This window comes from Mytilus californianus, unplaced genomic scaffold (assembly GCF_021869535.1).
Source record: "Mytilus californianus isolate M0D057914Y unplaced genomic scaffold, xbMytCali1.0.p SCAF_4, whole genome shotgun sequence".
NCBI classification, from domain to species: domain Eukaryota; kingdom Metazoa; phylum Mollusca; class Bivalvia; order Mytilida; family Mytilidae; genus Mytilus; species Mytilus californianus.
The window spans coordinates 92546599-92566020 of NW_026262690.1; the positions used below are offsets into that span (position 1 = coordinate 92546599).

Sequence of the window (19422 nt, forward strand, 5' to 3'; positions counted from 1 at the left end):
TTAACCTTCAGAAACACCATCCGTCGGAATGAAAAATTGTTCGAAATAGCCTTTTACGACGCTTTAGAAAGGAAAGTCTGTTTTTGTCCTCTCCCTCTCATTAGCAAAATCATTGAAAATAAAAAGAGAAATGAAAGACGACACTGGCTTACTTACAGACTATTTGACTATATTAGAGACTATATGTGGGTTTTTTTGTCGCGTCAATTTCAGAACTTCGCCCTAACGCACTCTTTCGCTACTGTTGACAGACGGACAGACATTAGCACGGACGGACTTCTTTATACGATTATGTGTCCCGACTAAGACGAGCGTATACAAATTATTCCATCTAGTTCGTGGATTCATTATTTCTGAATATTTAAAATATAAGAAAATTAAAATTATAGGTATAATATATGAATTAAATTTTTTGATTCTAAAACGTTTTACATCCATTTAACCTATCATAAAATACGATCCCCGTTATTACTACCTCACGTGTTTTGAATAAACGAGACAGTAAATATAAAATACAAATAAGTTTTTAATTCAAAAATTGATTTAGAATTTAAGAAATAATTTTCCGTTGAAACCTATAAAGTATTTCTCAAAACAGGATGAAATATTATGAATCTAAATAGCTCATTTTGGAAATTAAAACAAAGACAAGGTTGTATGTATAGATTGCAGGCATTGAAAATCGAAATTTGTTTTCAATCTTTCCGGTCATTGTAGCTTTTTGAAAGTGAGAAATTTTATGTTTGATCTTATTCTTGAAGCAATTGTTTTTGTCATAAGTTAAATTTTAGTTTTAAAAACCGTAAATTTTTATTTTAATTTACATTCACTGAGTATATTAATTTCTTATATTTTTTGCCTTAAGCTTCTGTGAGATCAGGCGAAATCTTTATCATTTCTCCTTGAGACAATTTGAAATGAAACAAATGACAAAAGACAATGAACCTTTATCATTTTTATTTTTAATATAAGATTTTGTCAATTAAGCAGTATAGATAAAATTTAACTTCAAGATCACCATTATTTTACGAGAAATAAGATAATCTCAACATGCATACGTTGCCAGTATATCGAAACTTCTAGAAAGTATTGTTTATCGGCCTATCCTTCTGAAAACTCAGTTTTGAAAATCACATATTAAGTTAAAATTCTAAGCGTAAGTCATATAAATTTACCAGTGTAAAGTTACACGTGCGTACGAGATTTGCGCCGATTTAAACAAAAAATCGATCTTTAATTTGCGCCGATTTGATTCTTTCATTAGCGCCTATTTTATTTTTTTTATCACTAGCCCGATACTTTATTTGCTATACGAGTAAATACATGTACATGTAGTAAACCTAGAATGTATATTGCATGGTAATATATGGATATAAATAGTGTTCCCTTATGTTTAAGATAATTTTGGTCATATTGTACGAGAACTTCGTTTTGACACGAGAAAGAAAAGATGGCTTTCGTTATTGGCAAGTACAACAAGTATAGAAAAGATAAAATGACAAGAAAGGAATATATCAGATGTGTGGCATATAAATTCTCGGCAAGATAATAATTCATTGTACTAGTATTACATGTTTATGGATTTTATTGTGGTGCTTTGAAATGTTGTACATAGAATTTTACTCCGTGATTTTAGTGGATGTAAACAGAGTGCACAAATATCTTTTAAATTGACTTATCCTGCTCGAAATTCTACTCCCACCTCCCCTTTGTGAGCAGGGGACAACAGTTATATATACATGTTATAATTGACAATTCATAACATATGTACAACTGGCTAACGGAAGAGGTTTATATGATAAATAAAAAAATAAATTTCACCTATAATTTACCTGTACACAATCGGCGCAAATGAAAGACAAAATCGGCGCAAGTGAAAGAAAAAAGTGAAATGCAGATAGGCGCAAATGCAAAAAGCCGAGTTCAAAATTTATATTTCTATTAGAACGGAGGTTACAGATAGTGTAGTATCTTTTGTGTCAATTTGTGTTTAATTTCCACTAGGTATCAGTGCGACGCTTAATTCCACTTTTCTTGGAAGACGTAGTTTTAAGCGTACACCATGTTGGAATCCGTGAAAAACGCGAAATAGGACGTTATAATTTGACGTTTTTTTTTCATGGCTAGAAACAACGTCATAGAGCTTTTATGTCACTACCAAGTTGCGTTAGTTGATGCGCATCAACAATAGGCTGTTTGGTCTTTAACGTGCAGTCAGCGTGGCACTCTTTCTACACGAGGCATCGGATTTAACATCCTCATTCTGATCAGACATGGCTGTGAACTTGTACATCCAGCACAGCTAAACGGACGTCCCACTTTTGGAAGGATTTTACTGTCGGTCTCGCAGAAGACTAAAAATTACCATATTACTGTTCCCCGGACACCCTTTGTACAAAACTTGAACTTGTCATAAAATATAATAAATAGGTAAAACTGAAATTATACAAAGGGAATTTATTTGCAAAGCCAGTGCACATCATTAGAAAATCTAACCAAGTCGAGGATTGAGAAAATACCGTGTCTTAGAACAATGTCGTCTCATTTATTTTGCAGATATTGATGACAAATATTGGCAACACGTTTCTGGGACAAGAATTTAGTTTTCAAATATTTGCGAAGGAAATTTAAATTTTGATGAGATAATGTTTATGATTCAAATTTCAAGTTGAAATATCGTTTTTTCTTTTAATTTCGGGTCTATAATATCTTGTTATCGAAGTGAAAATAATAGAATTGCATAAACTTCAAACGCGTTATTGAGTGAACGAGGCAACTTGAAGCATCTTTTGCTATGCATCGCCGATCGAGCAGGTGATTCTATATATAGGAATCTTATCAAATGCAAACGCGACATATCTCAGCGGGTAATGATGATTTGAATAGTCATCTTTCGTATTATATATAAAAATAAGATTAAATGTGGTATGATTTCCAATGAGACAACTCTCCTCCAGAGACCAAATGATATAGAAGTTAACAACTATAGGTCATCATTAAGCGAGAGCCTTTAGGGACTATGCAAGATTAACGTCATCAGTATACTATATCTCGTTTGTTTTCCTGTATGTACTATTGTGACGTTGTCTCGTGAGGCAGTGATGTCATGAATGCTGAAATGGAAATGCCTCTCGAAAGTTGTCAGCAAATCAAAAATAGGGATTATTATGAAACATACATGTAATAATCATATTAGAATAAAGAGATTGGAGGTTACTGATCAATGCAGACGAAAGAAAATGAAATCAACATATATATTTCTAACATATTAAGAATGTTAGAAGTCATCTTCTTGTGTTCAAATGTAAATACCAGATTTTTTATTTTTGTCATGTCAGTTAACAGATTCCTAAATGTAAAATCTTTTCTCCATCAATATTTTTTTTTTAAACTGTGTATTAAGCATTCTTATTATAAAAAACTTAAGATTGGTAATTTAGATATGCTTTGATTTGTGTTTAGAAGTTTAATCTATCCTTTTAAAGAATTTTCGTTTTTATACAAGTTTTATCACTTTTGACATTTGCCAACTGATGTTAGTATAATACAAAGTTGAAAAATCAACAATTTTATTGAGTTTTTTTCTCGAAAAGTTGGGACAATAAAAGTTATTGTCCTGCTCTAACTGTTTCCGAAACTCTGGTCACTGAATGGAAGAGAGGCAATAAAACCATGTTGTAAAATTGATGGCCAATCATGTATTATAATCAATAGTTTGTGCAAATGAAGAGAAAAAACATTTTATTTATTCCGTCCACATGTATTATCAGGAATACAAAAAACAGTACGATTTCGCACACTAAATAAGGTATAAATACTTTTAATAGAAATTTTCTAGGTTCCCTTCGAACGGTTGACAAATATTGTTTTTTTCGGGGTAATAATCTGCAATTTCACCCTCTCAACTATGTGCTATTGTATATTTTCACGATAAAGATTATATGATTTTGAAAAAATTGTAGCGTAACAAATGTACTTCTTGGAAATTCGTGGTTACTTACAAGTTATGGTCATTTATTGTGTCGTTTTGTGTAGGTCAACTTAAATACAAACATGATGGGTAATTCAAAGTATACATCTCAGTGAACGTTTAAGCCAAACAATGCTCTCACTTTTGTGTACATAGACAAATTTTGCGGTCATAACCTGATGTGAAATACATAAGCATAATAGTTAACCTGATTGAGAACTATACCAGAAATACATATAGGGACCAGAAATACATATATAGGGATAGGAGCACAGAATGTATCATTGCAACAGGCCACAAACAGACCCCTAATAGAGTTGTTGCAGTTGTTCTTAATCGTGCATGTAGAGAGCGTGACACTTACCCTACACGAGGCATCGGATTTAAAGTCTCCATTCCGATCGCGGACGTTGCAGAACCAAACGAACGCTCTACGTAAAAATAAACTCAAAAGATACAAGGCTTATATATAATTTTGTACGCCAGACGCCCGCTGTCTCTACAAAAGACTCATCAGTGACGCTCGAAACAAAAAGTTAAAATTCCAAATAAAGTACGAAGTTCAAGAGCGTTTAGTTACAAAATTCCGTAATGTGGCGTTCACACAGTGCCGATTATGGCTCCCGTTTGAGATCAGACAGCGCTTAGACACGATAGGTGAAAAAGTCGGATTACTATCCTCAATGATCTGGAATGTTCTATCATTGTCTGAAGGCAGTCGTATACGTTCGTAACAGATTCTTACGGATCGTGAATGGTCCGGAGAGGTCGGACAAGCACCCCCGACAGTTAGGTGCGTCCCGTAACATTCGGGGAAACTCAGCCGATTTTGTCTAGTCAGATTACAATCGTGACTATGTCGTGACAGATTCTGCTGTATCGGATCAAAATCGTAACAGTGTTCTGTGTTTTCTGGACGGTGTCCTGGCGAACGGGCATGATCTGGAGAAATTTGTCATTGCTGTTTTTCTGCAGATTGCATCCAGATCTTGCCGAATACGAACCGTCTTTGCTGAAACCGTTTCGGAACAGTCCCGTTATTAATATGAAATTCGGCAATAATACCCACGTCAGAGTCCCGACAATTACAGAACACGATACGACTGAGTCCAGACAAAGCCGTTTGTAATGCAGTACAGCAGACTGTGATAGGAATGCGCTCCGACAGTACCTAATCATCCCGAATATGGCGACAGTTTTCTAACGGATATCTTCCGTCAGCGTCGGTTCACTGTCTGGTCACTGTCTGATCTCTGTCGGATCGCATTCGGCAGAATCTGGACGCTGTCGGGACAGATTCGGGATTTTTTTTTACCATGCAAAAGATACAAATCGGATTAGAATCGGATTGAGAACGGAATAATCGGGACAAATTCGGCTGGAAACGGCTGAATTTGGACGCTTTCTGAACAATATCTGATTGTTGTCGTGATTAAATAAATGTTTTTACAAATTTTAATTAAAGTTTGAATTTCCAGCCACGATTCACAGGATCTTGATCAGATTTTTGACAAATTTTAATCGGGAATGGTCCTATCAAGGACGGCAGTAAAAATCGTGAATGTTTGACCCCGGCTTAAGTAAGGTTTTTACAACAGGAATGCATAAGAACGTGATGACCATATTTATGTTACCCAGTAAAGCCTTTATATTCTTAATTTATGAGTTGTATACTTCGGCGATACTGTTTCACGGTATGCCTTTTTCGACATGATAATTTGAGTAATCCCACTTTCATTACAAACATCATTTTGGAGTAAATTACATGAGAATATATAATAGTTTATGAAGAATACAGAATGCAGATTGTCACAAGAGAATATTGAACATGAATGTAGTAAATATAATAATACAATTTTTTTTATCATACGAATATTTGTAAAAATATTATACAATTATAGCTATTGTAAGAGGTCGATACGAGGTTATATCAACCTAAGAGAGGCATATTGACTGAAGACAAAGTCCGAGGTCGATATGCTTCTCTAGGTCGATCTAACATCGTATTGATCTCAACCAAAGGCTTCAATTGTTATATTATTAATCAACAACTATTGCATGATTAATGTAAAAAGACGTGACTTGGGACAGGTAAATATAGGGTTCGTCCGGGTTAAAACGCCCAGCCCTACCATAATCTAGGACCGTTGTGTAACAACACATTATAAAAAACTGTGTAAACATTATTTTGAGAGAGTTTAACTCATCAGATCAGCACACAACACATAATTCAACTAAGATCAATTAACAAACATACTAAATACGAAACAAAGAAAAAGACACAAATATATTTTAATGTTTGGTCTTATGATGTTTTTGACAGCAAACATATTTCCTCGAGGAAATCTTGAAAATTCTGACGTCAACACATAACACAGCGCATGACTTGTTGAAAAGGGCACAAATTTGAGAATAGAATGGACATAGATTTGTGACGTCTATGACGCAGTATAGAATAGGATACCCAGGAAACACACGACGTCCTTGCGACGTTATGTATTGGTCGCTGGAAGGTCATGACTGACGTTACGTTAGTACGACGTTGTTGCAATGTTGTGAGAATGTAATTTTACGTCACGTCAGATACGACGTAGAAGAGACGTCAGGACAACGTTGTTATTGTTTTTAATAACGTCCATCTTACGTTGTTGCAATGTCATATTGCGACGCATCTGTCACGTATCTGTAACGTTATAGCAACGTCGTCATATTTTTGGTCGATAAAATATTAAGTTGATTTTTACGCTGTTATAAAAGAGGAACTATGTTTTTGTCATCAATAATACATTGCAATAATAAAAAAAATAAGAAATAAATAACTGCAATATGTACTGTATCCGATCAAATAAATCACGTAATTAAAACGTTGTTGCGACGTAATTATTGACATTCCTAAAATATACAATTATAGCAAAATTTCTTCTTTTTCTGTTTTTTTTTTTTTTTTCTTTTGTTGTATTCAATTTAAATTTCACTTTTTTTCTGTTCTTTTATTGAACTATTGAACGATATTGATTAGTTTTAAATCTCTCTCTATATATATATATACGCGCATCTGTTTTGAATTTTGACCCAGATAATGGGTGCGACTGTGTCGCGATTGTGTATGAAATTTTAGCCGCCATTCAGGAAGCCACGTCTCTTTCGAACTGCACTCAGATTCAATGTAAGTAAATTTATCTTTGTATTGTTTCACTGTTGTTTTTTTCTCACTTTTTAGAAAGTTTCTATTATATAGGAACAGAATAATATATACTACACGATAAACATTTATCTACTATCGTATATAAATGAACAATAAACAATTCAAAACTGAACCAATCTTAAATGTATCTGACCTACATATATATATATATTTATATCGCACCACTGTTCTGGTTTTACACGTGCATGATGTAATATCTAAAACCGTTTTAGAAAATAGGAATTTAATTGTGTTTTACATATATATCTTGCTTTATATTATAATTTTATTAGTGTAACACTTAACATGTATTCATTAACTTTTGTAAATTTCGTCTGCAGAAACCTTACACACGTGCAGCTAACTTGATTCTAATTGAGGTCAGGATAGCAAGCTATCACAGTGTTATTTATTTGCCAGATCATGTTTCCTTTATAACATGTATAAACAGACACAGTGTATTTACAAGATAGTTTGTCATATGTATTGAACTCTTAAAGAACCGATAAAAATTTAGAATGAAGGAATACAAAACATAAATGTTCCCTTAAGAGACTTTATGAAACTGATAATAGCAACATGACTTTTTTTTTTTACTAAAATCAACATTATATTTTTCGCAAGGGACAATATAATTAACAAAAAATTAATACCACTGCTCCTCTTATTATCATATGGCAAATTTGTAAATGTAAAACGTACATTTATTGATCTTAATTTTCAATTATATTTAAATTTTTATATTTTGGCAGTGGCTTTTTTGCCGGCGAAACATTGATTATGATTTGATTATAATATTTTTTTTATTAAAAGTGAGCTATAAATAGCATAATTCAATAGCAATTGCTATTTTTCCGGCGCCGGCAATATTGTGAATTTGTTATTTTGCCGGTTTTTTGTAAAGTTTATATATATATATAGTATATCTGATATATCACATAGACGCTGGGACTATTGGTATAATATAGTATCAGATTGACGGTCCTAAATGTATATAAGAACAGCTGCTTTTTATTTTATTAAAAGTATTTACTTATACTACCAATAAATAAATATATTTTGTTATTATAATTGATAAGGTTTTTTTTTTTTTAAATTATGTTAAATATCATTATGCAAATTTTATCAATGTCAATTTTTGTAGAGGCTTACATGAAGAACTACCCGTCAGCAAGGGCATCAGATGTCGAGGAATTGATTGGAGAAACCAGGCGGAACACGCTATAAGGTAAGAATTCCCTCATTTACCCCGTATAGTGCAACCTTCAATTTGGGATTATTAAACAAAATTATTATTGTTTGTACATGTTGTATTCTATGTTGAAAATTAAAGTTGGTTATTTTTGAATTCAGTACGAAATTGTTATTATAAATATGTATTTGTAACTAGTATTGTGAAGATCAAGACGCTCTTTTTAGACAATAAAGGGTAACATTAAACGCACACGACGTATTTAACTGAATATATAATTATGTGGTTTATGTGTTCTTCAAAGAGATTTGGAAAGTCACGTCTTACACACACAGCTACATCTAGTATTTATTTGCAATAATGTTACTAGACCTATAGAATAATTACAATTTCAGTTTTTGTACAAATAAGTTTTTTATTGTCATTGCAGGAACCAATTGCTAAGAGGGTACAAGAAGCAGTGCCGGACATGCTAGGGACCCAGAAGCAACGTTCAGTAGTTTAGAATAAACAAAGTTAACGATTAATTCTTCACTTTTTGATATACTAGTACATGCATCTTTTATTTTTTATTTTTAGTTTTTTTAAAACTTTCATGGGTGGGTGTTTAGCTAGTCAGATACATATTCAGAACGTGAACATGCTAAATGAGAAATTGATACTAATCAAAGGCGGGTTTAGGGGGACAGGACGAACATCCCATTTATAGAGTAACATATATGACAAATGCATATAATTTTTACAAGCAGGAACTACCAAGAACTGCATACGAACAGGCAGTCAGCTATGGATGGCCCCAAAATACAATACAATTCCTTTCTGTAATATCCAAATTACTGAAACAGTAATCCGATTAAAGCTACACAAAAAAAAAATGTTTTGCTTATAATGTAATAAAAACAGATGATGATAATGCCGGATATACAAATTCCTTCTGAGAATTGACACCAACATGTATCATCCTGCAGAGGTCACCTCATGGTCACAAACACAGTTGATATTATGTATAAAATTGAGAATGGAAATGGGGAATGTGTCAAAGAGACAACAACCCGACCATAGAATATATATAGATGATCATTTTTAGGCCAATTATATAGCATAATATAAAAGTGCAAGTATATTACGTCGATATAACGTGATATTAACGTTGTTGTAATGTCAGGAATAACGTTGTAGAAACGTAATTTTACGTCACCGCAACGTTGATGTATGACGTTGTGACAACGTCAAGAAAACCATACACTTTTACGTAAATACAACGTAATAACCTGACGTCAATGCGACGAAAAAATTACATTGTCACGACGTAATTATGACGTAATATTGTTTGCTGGGTATAGACTTGAGGAAAGGACACATATTTGAGACTGGACATAGATATGAGGCTTACATATATACCAAGAATTTGTATAGTAAGATATATATATATAAAACTAGTACATAATTACAAATATAGAAGTATATATGAACCACGTGCATATTTTGAAAACTGTATTTGAATAATAAATAAATTTGGACTAGAAACGAAACAGTAACGCGACATTGAAAATTACAAGATAATTTTCATTCACCCGACTGTGTTAAGAATTGTCAATGAGACGACTCGGACTATCATACAGAGACCAAACGACGTTAGATGTTAGCAACTATAGGTCGCCATACGGCCTTCAGCGATGAACAAAACCCACAGCACATAGCAAGCTATTAAAGGTTACAGCGTGACAAAATGTAAAAGAATTCAAACGAGAAAACCAAAAGCATGATTTATTTACAAAACAACAAACAAATAAAAAAATACGACATACAACAGCAAACGTCAACCAATGAATTACAGGCTTTTGACAAGATACAGGCACATACAGAATGTGACGGGTTAAACATTTTGTGGGCGCCAAACCCTACTTTAACATCTGTCTGGCTACGATGAAATTCTTACCGGAAGTCATGAAATGAGAAAAAAAAATGAGGGTAGAGTCTACGTTAAAAAATAAAATCAAATGTCAAAGATTGTTCATTTAATTCCTTTAACATCCAAACTATGATTATTTAGCATATCACTTATTAATATGATTAACCCGTTACTATAAATAATCTACAAGATCACATTTGAATAATTATGTGCGTATTTCAAAATGAGCATTTTGTAAAATCGAAACCTTAGGAGGAACTGTGGCTTGAGTTATAGCAGAGACATATAATACACGTCTTATATGTCTCTGGTTATAGTAATTGGATAATCCAGTCAATGGGTATATACCTATTTGATTGGCCAATCACTGTTTTAACACATGACGTCATCAATTAACACGAAATTTTCGGAGAGAATTTATTTCAAGCAAACCATTAGTTATTTTGTATATATCAACCATTGTTTCACAATTTTTAATATAGATTATTATTAATAGTTGCATATAATTCCTTACATCTAGAAAAATAAGAAGATGTGGTATGATTGCCAATGAGACAACTCTCCACCAGAGACCAAATGACATTACAGCTATTATAGGTCACCGTACGGCCCTCAACAATGACCAAATCTCATACCGCATTATCAGCTATAAAAGGGCCCGAAATGACAAATGTAAAACGAGAAAACTAACTGCTTGATTTATGATGTACAAAACAATGAACGAAAAACAAATATGAAATACATCAACAAACGACAACCACTGAATTACAGGCTCCTGACTTGGGACAGGCACATACAGAATGTGGCTGGGTTAAACATGTTTGAAGGCGCCAACCCTCCCTAGCCTTCCTAGCCTGTGATAGTGAAGCAACGGCACATCCCAAGATCAAACCTATATAAGATAATAAAGAAAAAACAAATATGAAAAACATTCATTGATAAACGACAACCACTGAATTTCAGGCTCATGACTTGGAACAAGCACATATATAATGTGGCGTGGTTAAGCTAGTTTGTTGGAGCCAAACCCTCCCCTAACTTGGGACAGTGGTGTAACATTACAACATAAGAACAAACTATAAAAATCAGTTGAAAAGGGCTTAATTCATGAGATTGATACAAAGCAAATAATCTACTTCATTTGAATTTGGTGGATAGTTGTCTCATTGGTAATCATACCACATCTTCTTTATTTTTATATCGGAACGATTTAAAGTTTGAAATTGTGTAGTTCCCTGTCAATTGTTGAAACTGTATGTTGCCGTTTAGATATCAATTTAAATGGGGTTTTTTTTTGTCGTTGGGTTGCCGTCTCATGTTGGATCAGTACTCAACATCTCCTTTTATTCAAACAGTTTAAGATCCGATTGGTGTACTTCAAAATTATTGCATGACTTGTAATAACTTGCATTGTTATTGAAAACATTAAGCGTTCGTCTTTCTTTCAAGAATATGTGCAAATTGATTAAAGAGAGGTGTGCTAATTAAACTAGAATATAAAAAATGTACTATTTTTCAATATCTAACCCCCATCAGATTTTTCAAATGTATTTGGCGACTTATTTTGAAGACATGTCGCATCTAAACGAAGTGTATTCCGTTGAGCACAACACAAATCCGAATCAAATCTTGATTATTTTGATATAAAAAGTTCCCAGTTTTAAGAAGGATTCATTCTCCTTAACCTAGCACTTTTACATTATATATATATTTTCATATTTTCGAAACGATGTAGTTTGCACAGAATTGTTAAACTATCCTTTATCGTAATTGTGAGGTAAGATTACATTTACTGTGCAGAATATATGAGGTAGTTAATGTACACCCTAGCTGCGCATTATCCAGATTATTGCACAGGAAGAACAAAAAGATGTTGTGTTAATCGTAAGGTATACAAATGCAGATTGGTTCTCATATATATATTGTTTCATTTAAATTATATGGAGTTAAAGATTTATTCCTTTTGGTGTGTAAGTAAATGTAATTCCTCTTCTTTTTTTTCTTGTTTATTTTAATGATATTCTTTTGCACTTTTAAAGAGAAGATCAAAGGTAAGAAAAAACCAAAATATGAAAGCGATGATGACGATCAAAACAGAGGATAGTGATGATGATGGCATCGGAGACTTTGGAGTTGGATAATTATGGCATGTTCAAAATTACCATTGACTTGAACCGAAACCTAAAGAGGAACTGTGTTTTACTCGTAGGGTATACAAGTGCAGATTAGGTCTGAAATATATACGAATATATGTTATCTAACTGTAAATAAAGTATTCAAGTAAAGGTAAATCCTCTTCTTGTTTCGTTGCTTATTTTTTATGATATCCTTTTGCTCTTTTAAAGAAAAGATCAAACGTAAGAAAGATCCAAAAGATGAAAGCGATGATGACAATTCACCAGAGGAAATTGATGATGAAGATTTAGGAGGTGGTGTTGGTGGTGGTGTTGGTGTTGGTGGCGGCGGCGGCGGTGGTAACAGTGATGGCGGTGGCGGTGGTTGCGATGATGATGGCGGGAAAAAGAAAGATAAAAAAGACAAAGATGGCCTGATTTGTAACACAAACATTAACGGGAAAAAAACCCAATAGATTTGAAGCTATGACACCAACTTAATTACAGGTTCAACGGAAGCGATTTAGATGTTTAAAGAGTGTTCGTGTAAACAATAACGTCCTGTTTGTCCTAAATATTGAATACAACATTTCAGTTTAGTTCTTGTTAAAAGATATTTGAGGCTTTGTGGTTTTCGAGTTTTGTCATAGGAAAAGCTCTCCCGTTCACTGATGATCAGACAATATTATTTGAACATAACCTGGAGCAGATTTGTCATTTTCTGGCATTGCACGGTAATTTTTATCAATTATGTACTTTTGAAGAGGTCAATACGTCATATATATAGCTGTTCAGATTATATTGCCCGAGGACGAAGTCTGATGTTCAATATAATCTAACGTATTGACTGAATGAAAGTCCTTAATTTATATATTACATATGTAACAAGTGTGGACACAGATCAGTGTGGATAGTATGATTGGATGTTTGACAGTGTTTTATATGACAAAAGGAGTTCTATGTTTTATGTTTTCTATGTAATAACTGTGTTGCACAATGACAACCAACATGAGCATTAGGGGTGTTGTTTATGTAATATTTAGTTTTTTATGTTCAAATCGGGCATGGAAGAGATACTAATTGCATTAATTACCAAATGATTAAGATAGAATATATATGTTCCACATCTTTGATTTTGGATACATTTTGTAGCTAGGAGAGGAACACATAATAGGTTCATTTTTTTCTTAATGTGATTTTTTTTATATGGGAGATGGTATCTGAGAACACGTATTTGCTTACTATTTGTATGGTTCTATTTATATTACTTTGTGGGGGATTGTCAGTATCATAAGTAAAAGATTTCGGTTAAATGTGGAAATTGTTTCTCAGTTTAGAAGACATTTAATGGTTTTTAGTAATGACAATGCCTGACATGATGATTGGGGCTAGATGAGCTAGAAAGTGAATTTCTGTGTTATTTTTTATTAATTCTTTGAAAACATTTCCTCCAAAGCTGGTCAAAGCAAAAAAAAGTTTTGACCAGTATCATGCTTCAAAGACTCATAACTAACTACAGAAGTCATATGATAAAATGTCAAGTGGATATTATGAACATCTACTTAATTTCTAAAAAGTTTTAGTATTCAATATGAAAAAGCTATTGCAAAAGTATTCTCTTTTCAGTTTTTTTTGTTATATGGAAACAAATATGAGTGATACCAATATAGTAAGGCAGTTTTGTTATGGTATGAAAGTGTAGTAATTAACATTTACTGTTAATTCACACAAATTAAGAAATAAACAAATGAATGATAAATGTTGAACATGTACAATGAAATATAGTTTAGAAATCAATTAGGCCAGATAGGCCTTATAAATTTTGGTCTTTTTCTTAACATACTGAATGACCATTTACACTCAGGACTGAGTCGCCAGTAGGCAGTACAAATGTAAAAAAATAAAGTGTAACAAAAGAACCTAGCATCATATTGCTAGTAGCGCCAGTAGCATTGTTTGGTGAATTTGTGCTTTTTTTTTTTAGTTTGGCTAATGGACAAAAAATGTTTGGTTCAAATCTAAATAAAATGCTTTTATCTCACTATTACTTACATTGTACATAGAATGGATACTACTTTGACAATTCCTTGTACATGAGAGTTGTCTGTCAAATCTTTATTATACAAAGAATGAATTGCATAACAATGAACTGAGCTCAAAGCAAAGCACTTTAATAATACACTTAGACAATGAGCTCAATCCAGTGATATACTTTGTACTACAGGTCCTTCATGAACATCCTACTGGCCAAAACCATATCTCACAAACATGCCATACTACTTTATTAACATATTTTAAGTATATACACCGGTTAAAACTTTAACAAATTTGTGGTAAAATCATTCAGTATCTAGCAACTATCAATCGCTTCATGCACACTTTGATATAGGTTGAGTACCACTCTGTCAGAAATAAGAACATACCTCCACCTAATTTTAGTTAACTGATGAAGAAACATTCAAAACTATAAAATGTTATCTAATAGACTAGCTGCAATGAAATCCCAGTTTTCTAAAATGGTAGGCGGAACCTAAAACTCAAAAGATTTTAAACTATGCATTTTAAATATTGCAAATATACATGCAATAATAATAATTCTCAAAAATTCGCTACATTATTCCTTATTTTGTCTTTTGTTCGAGACTGTATATTGACCTCTAGATGTCTTTCAATTACATCCAGTTTGGCGTGGGTTGATGTTTGATTGTTGTACATGTTATATATCGACGTGGGATTTGTTTATATAAATTAGGCGTGAAATAATTTTGGTTAACTGAAATCCTTTAACTTACTTCCAAACTAATGTTAATACTGAGGGAAAAAATTACATTGCTAAATAACCACTTTAAAACACATGCAAACTTTTTGAGAGGAAGTCATAATGCATGTAACATCTTTTAGATCTTTTTTAAACCATTCTAAACTACTGAAAAGTGATAAAGTTTGTTAATTGTTACTTACCTTCAAAAAGGGGGTTGCAATCACTTTACTACATATACATATAAATATAATCAACAATACTGAGTGCAACACCTAGGATAAATAGAGGATTGTTTTGTAAGAATAGTTGCTGAAATAAGCAGGCAATATTCATAGTAGAATAAAAAATATTACAGGACTGTGTTTTAAAGTAATAAGCATTGTGCAGGGCTCACATTACCATGCTACTGGGGCGACAAAGTCGCTTTCCCGGTCGCCACTTCGCTTTGACCGACCTTCAAAAGCGAAATCTAGCGGCCCTGTTGTTTACGATACTCAAATTCAGTCGCTTTTGTCATCGGCAATATTCAACATTTACCAAGTCGATGAAACAGCAATTTTTCATTTGAAAGTAAAGAAATTCAAAGACATAAACGATTTATTTTCTTTAGGAGGTTAAAGCATTGATTTTAAAGTTGGTTGCATGTTATTTTCATAAAGACAATTTTTTTATCACTTCTGGTACTTGTTACTCAAGCTTAGATCAAATCATTCTTTCGGCAAAATAAGCTTGTTACTTCATTAGAACGTGATGAAATTAAAGATTTCTTACTGTTGTGCAATACACTGTGCTGTTGTGCAATACTTAGTAAATCTGTCGTCAGACTATAAACAAATAAAGTTCAATTAATTCCCAGTCATATTAGAAATTTATAAAAATGTAAAGGGAGCTTGCATCAATAGATATAAACAATTCACTTAAGTTTCATGAGAATTGCTAACAGCATTTTTGAGCTATTGTCCGAAAACTGGAAAATCACCCCTTTTTTAATGAATAAAACCCCATCACTCAGAAATGTAAATGGTAAAATTTATAAAATTCTAAACGGAGCTTACATCAATATAGATATAAACAATTCACCAAAGTTTCATACAAACTGCTGAAAGCATTTTTGATTTTTGTCCGAAACTGGAAAATCCCCCCTTTTTTCATGAATAAAACCCTGAAACTGAGAAATGTAAAATCTAAAATATATAAAAATCAAAAGGGAACTCATGTCAATAGATATAAACAATTCACCACAATTTCTTGCAAGTTGGTGAAAGCTTTTATTGTCCGAAAACTGGAAAATCCCCCTTATTTTAATGAATAAAACCCCATAACTCAGAAAAGTAAAATCTAAAATTTATAAAAAAACGAAAGGGAGCTCATTTCAATAGATATAAACAATTCACCAAAGTTTTATGCAAATTGGTTAAAGCGGTTTTGAGTTAATGTCCGACATGTTGACGACGGACAGACAGACGGACAACGGTATACCATGGTATGTCCCGTAGACGGGCGTATAAAAATGACAGGGTGTCATACCACACCAAAACCTTCTGAAGGAAACACCAAGTTAGCAAACAAATTTTTTTTTCATTGACAACCCTGTATAACCTTGCAGCAGCATCGAGTCTACATGCATTAGGGAGCTACCATTTGATTTTTATGGGGGGGCTAGGATGAAATTTGAAAAAAATAGGCAGGACAGGAGTTTTGAGTAAAAAAAAAGGCAGGATGAGACACTTGCAAAAAAAAAAAGTCAGGATGACAATTTAGGTAAAAAAAAGTCAGGATAAACTTTAAAAAAAAAAGGCAGGACCGGATAGAGTTAATAATACGTCCCGTAAACGGGCGTATAAAAATGAAAAGGCAGGACAGAGATTACAACTAAAAAAAAATGCAGGACAAAATTTTTCATCCTAGACCCCCATAAAAATCAAATGGTAGCTCCCTTACCTTGTATATTTCATGTACATTGAACTTAAAAATATGTGGTCATTGTCAAAGTTAGTTATGTCAGTTATAATTTACACATTTACTGAAACATGCCAGAGAAGTGCATGTACAAACTTTTGAATTTGATCTGCAAACTGGGAAAGCTATCCTTTTTTATGAATAAAATTCCACAATTTATTAAATTGAAAGGGAGCTTGCATCAATTGATATATATAAACAATTAACCAAAGTTTCATGACAAATGACAACTGCTTAAAGCATTTTCAAGTTAATGTCCGAAAACATGGAAATCCCCCTTTTTGAATGAATAAACCCCTTACATTGTAACTGGATAATGTAAATTCTAAAAAATTCCAAAGCAATCTAAAGGGAGCTCACATCAATACATGAATACAATCCCATATAACTCTGAAACGGGAAACCTAAAATTTATAAAATAATCAATTCACAACAGTTTCATGCAAATTGGTGAAAGCGTTGAAGATTTAGTGAACAAAGCATTTTTAGAGTTAATGGGCAAACACCCTCTGAAGGAAACACTATAAGGGAGCTTCCTTTCCATTTTTATGGGGGGAAAAGGGGGGGGCTAGGATGAAAAATTTTGTCCTGCATTTTTTTTTTTCAGTTCGAGATGTAATCTGTCCTGCCTTTTTTCTATTAGTTTATCCCGACTTGTTTTTACATAATTTGTCATCCTGCCTTTTTTTTCATATTGTCTCATCCTGCCTTTTTTTTCAAATTTCATCCTAGACCCCCACCCCCTAAAATCAAATGGTAGCTCCCTAAGTTAGCAAGGGAAGCAAATGCTCTTTAAATTATGCATGTTTCAAAAATTGGGGAAAAATTAAACAGAGAAATTGAGTCTTTTTATATTCATTAAATAATGACTAATGTAGACTTACCTTCTAATTCTATAAAAAAAAATTCACAACTACTGAACAGGAACAATCATGGTACTTTTTTGTCTATGAAACTACACTATGACATCTGATCTTCAAAACCTACAAACAGACACAGAAATATCATCAAATAGTGTAATATAATATTGATTGCACCTTGTATGGATAGTTCCGACACGTGTTACATGGGGAGCCCGTTTGTTTACAAATAATAATGTCACGTGATCACGCACTGACCGTCACAAATTTTTATCCTCCGCCATTATTCATTACACAATATTACTGCACTTACACGGACATGCAATGGGAATGTGCACGGTTATCAAAAACTACAAAAAAATTGCATGTACAGTTAATGAAGAAGTTATTTCATCAAATAGATAAGATTTTCGCTCATGACACAAATCGACTGGGTGTCGTCGCCATCGGGGATAATTGATAAATGGGATTAAATTGACCGCCAAGAAGATGTAGAGAACCACCTCTGGAGAACCTTAACATTAATAAGTAATACTCACCAAAGTTTCTCTATAATTAACGCTATTTTCTGTTGGAAAATTTCAGAAAGATGCTGATAAACTTATTTTGTGACACAGATTATTTTCTTGTTTTGGCGCGAAATATATTCTTACTCTTAATGCTTGACGTAACAAAATTTGTATAGAATTATATTTAACTAAAGCTCAGTGTAAATATGCAGAAGCATGACAATACATTAATGATAAAATGTGTAAATATTTCTGTAAAAGAATATAATTTTACTTTACCAGTATACTTCACTTAGAATTACATTTGAGCGCAAGAAAATCTCTATGTGATTCGGCTGAAGGTTACCTCGGCTGAATCCCGGGGTCGAAGTTCAACATATCAACGGAAATTTTTGCGTGTGCTTGATCGAGGCCACAGTTATTCAACCAATCGGGGAATGTTTACTTGGGGCATACATCTATTTTTACTGCAGGTTTCGACATGTTTAAATCGGGATTATAGAAAAATGGAATGTTGTTGGTAGATACAAAACAGAAAATGATGAACACTTTTAGCAAAAGATAAATTGGATCGGGGGTCTGTGAATTCACATTATTTGTACAACTCTCCTTACTCTTGGGAAGCGTGTGCTTTACATCGAGGCTTGCGTTGCTTTACATCGAGGCTTGCATTGCTTTACATCGACGCCATAGTAGTTCAACCAATCGGGGAATGTTTATTTGGGGCATACATCTATTTTTACTGCAGGTTTTGGCATATTTTAATCGAAATTAGAGAAAAATGGAATGATGTTAGGAGATATAAAACAGAAAATGATAAATATTTTTAGCAAAAGATGAATTGGATCGGGGTTCTGTGTATTCACATTATTTGTACAACTCTCCTTACTGATGGCAAAAAATGGAATTTCCGTGACCTAAATGGTTCGCGAAAATTAATATTTTTATATATATATAGTAA

General features: G+C 33.0%; 1 long non-coding RNA gene across 1 annotated transcript; it reads left to right on the plus strand.

Moving 5' to 3' along the window:
- The first annotated feature begins 7024 nt into the window (after nt 1–7024).
- Nucleotides 7025–8869, plus strand: LOC127738908 (uncharacterized). Its single transcript, XR_008000213.1, has 3 exons — nt 7025–7136; nt 8299–8382; nt 8777–8869. It is a non-coding gene; the product is annotated as an uncharacterized LOC127738908 (long non-coding RNA).
- The last annotated feature ends 10553 nt before the right edge of the window (nt 8870–19422 follow it).